Here is a 3581-nt window from a genome sequence, read left to right as displayed (position 1 = left end):
TCAATTGATGACTCAAAGAACTATTGAAATTACAATCCGTTAAATACACTTCAAGTGTACTAATGTCACCTTTAACTATTCCTGTGATAAGGACAAATCACAAATCTGAACAGTGAATCGATCAACATTACAACTTTCCAATACAAGGTATCAACCCTTATACATTGGTTGTGAACAAATTTTTTATGATCAAAATATAAGTTGTGTCACACTGTACTTCTCAATGCAAGCACCTAATTTATACTATCATAAGTGGTCATAAGTACTTTTATTCGTATGCTCAATAATAAATAAATGTAATAAATTAAAAAAAATAAACAATTCTATTTGATACAAGAATATTGTTATTTTCACATCAGTGAAACTATACTGTATGGGCACATGACCCAACATATTTGACTCGACAAATTTTTATTCTGTTAGAGTTAAGTAAAAACTAAAAGCTTAAATCAGTTGTAACTTGCAATCACGAGTCAATTAGAGCTTGTAACAGTGTGGCAAGTTGTAGGAATTAGTACTAATAAATAGTGTGGTAAATAAAAAATAGCTTCAAGGTTATTTTAATTGAAACTTATATATCCTCCTTCCGGAGACAATTATTTCATCGTAATTTCACTGATGTAATTTATAATTCTCATTTTCTAGTTAATTCATGGATTAATGCAAGCAATTCACAGCGGATAATAAGTAGGCCTTCCAATAAACGTTAAGAATTATGTAAATCAAGTTGTGTCCATGATTTAAAGAGAAATAGATGATTGAAATAACTCCAGCATAGATAACTTCGTTTCGGTTTACCTCTAGTATGTATAGAAAATGTCAAAGGACATGTTGACAGATGCTAAAAATGCTTAAAATAAAATCAAACTTTTAAGTTACTTATGTGGTCTGATTTTGAAACTTACTTTTTCTGCAAATAAAATTGACTTTTGTTGAAAAATGCGATGAGACTAGGACAATACTATTTCTCTGCCTGGATATTTCAAAATCAATTCCATAGTTTTCATATTAAAAGTGTTCGAAATGATGATGTGGATCAGGACCTTCAGGACTGACTCGCTCGAGCCACTCTTGATAATTTCGATTCGCCTCTTCATGTGCAAATTGAGCCACCAACTTCTTTGGCCACCCTTATCGGCTTATCAGGGCAAGTTATGACTATTGCTGACGAAAACAAGAGCAGAACAAGGAACATTAAGAACTTGAAGCTAGTCATTCTCCTGCTAAATTTCTTTTGCTATCTGCTCTTGGGTGATTTGAGAATACATGTCCTGATATTTATATAGCTTGCTGAAATGCTGATGTTATTACTTTTCGAGTTCCCTGAAAAGGAAGTTGATTTAAAAGGGATAATCTTTTGTCTTTATAGTGAAACCTATTCTTTTAGTAGAATCCAACATTGCAACTAGAAGGAACGTAAGACTTTGCAAACTACTATTGATTCCTTATTAGTGTGGAAGCGAACATGGTCGGGTCATTTCAGGATATGAAACCTAGCAATATCGAATATGAATTACATGTCAAATTAGTAAAATCCCAAATCTCTAGTAGAAGGAAACATCATGTGCTATTACATATGCAATACTTGTGCAAACTATTTTCGAGGCCTCTTTTGAGTGGAAGTGAAGCATATTCTTTTGAATTTCACATCGCTGGTAGAAGGAAACATGTGCTATATATGTGCAAGACAATATGTAGTTGTAAATAAATTTCATTCATTACGACATTGACAAGGTGATAAATTAGAGCAATTGAAATATCTATCGTAAATCTATTTATTTATACTTATATATTCTTCACGTACTTAATTCTCGATGACCATCTCAGTACATAAAATTTTATATTAATAAATGATTGTGAAATATTCGTTTGCTTCAATACGTTTCCAGTTACCTTATTTAATGAACTTAAACTTTTCAGTAAAATTATAAATGTTTATTAATACTTACACAATAAAAGCTATCTATACTATTGAGATCAAAGTAGCTACATCGCTATGGGGATGTTATAACATAATAAAGGTGTAGTCACAAAAATTCTTATTTTAAACTGATCGTTTTAAGCACTATAAAATTAAGGACCTTCATGTCGATGAATAGCAAGTTAGAATGGAAGTGTATGAGAAAGTCAAAGAGTCAGTCATGCAGAATTGAGTAAATAGATTCAACAACCTCACCATACTAATCGAATGGATATAATGTCTTAATCATCCAAATGAGTAACAAGTCATATATGCTCTAACATGCTAGAATTCTAGAAATATTTTGGCTTTAAAAAGAAGGTGTTCATGTTAATAAGTTGTTATGTACCCGCAAGTTCAAATCATTATGCCAAACAAACTTTAGATCTCAAAAATTTAATACCTGTTTGAGCCCCCATTATTTCCCAAGAATGTATTTTGAAATAGTAGATTGATAGATAATGTGTGATTAAAAAATAAGGAAAAGTTTTGAATTTGCGTATAATAATATTTTATTGAAAAATGTGCGATTGAAAATAATGAATAAACAATATTTTTTTGGTAATAATATGAATCAAACAATCTCTTAATTTAACATAGCATATATAATTATTACTATATTGGGGCAAGTTTTCTTGAGACGCTAATGTGGAGTTTATTCTTATTTACAATGGCCTCAAGTTTGATTACAAAAATTTTTATGACTACGAAGAAATTATTCCTCTATATAGAATATAACTATAGAAATGATTTGATGAATCTTCAACAAAAATCAACAATTATTTTTATTTTTATTTTTTTGTATTCACGTACCCATTTCTCGGTCTCTCAGCCTCGTCTACTATCAATTAATCTTAAGCATATAAATCGTTATTTTTAGTTTAAACTTAATTATTTTGAATATTCAATCAATTTAGACTATGTTGAAAACTTTAATATCGTGTTTCGCTGCAGTACAATTGACAATTTTCAATTTGTCTAAATGTAATGTGGATTTTACAATAAGAAAAATGCTTGTTGCACATTACCATTCACATAATATTTTATAGATTAATGATATGTTCAATGGATGAAAATTGAAAATAATCCATTAAAGTAATTTTTGAGATTGGATGTTATATTGTAGCTAAATTTAATTTTATTAGTTTTGTATTGGAATAATTTACAACTTAAAAAGTTTTAAAAATACTTGTGTAATTTTGTTGGTTGTGGATGGATTTTTTTCTTTTTTGAGAGAACTTCACAAAAGAGAATAATGAATTCAATTTAATGATAATTAGGCAAGACTAGATGAATGAGAAAGAAAAAAATAATTTCTTAGATGAAAATGAAATAGTAATTGAACTTTTGGAGGAATAAAAATTGAATAATGCTAATTGTATATAAGGAGTAATTATATAATGATTTACATAAGGAGATGATGTGTCAAAAAGTGAGAAAGTGAAAGTTTTATTATTATTATTATTATTATTATTATTATTATTATTATTATTATTATTATTTGGTTGAAGAATTTCTAATTCAATAATTGGTATATAAAGTGTTATGTAATATAATACAAAAGGCATGATTTGTTATTTTCAATTATGAAAATTTCGGTCCATTTAGCTATTTTAAATGA

The sequence above is a fragment of the Olea europaea genome, chromosome 16 (genome assembly GCF_002742605.1).
Source record: "Olea europaea var. sylvestris chromosome 16, O_europaea_v1, whole genome shotgun sequence".
Lineage (NCBI taxonomy): Eukaryota > Viridiplantae > Streptophyta > Magnoliopsida > Lamiales > Oleaceae > Olea > Olea europaea.
The sequence above is the reverse complement of the archived record's forward strand: the minus strand, read 5'-3'. Positions refer to the sequence as shown.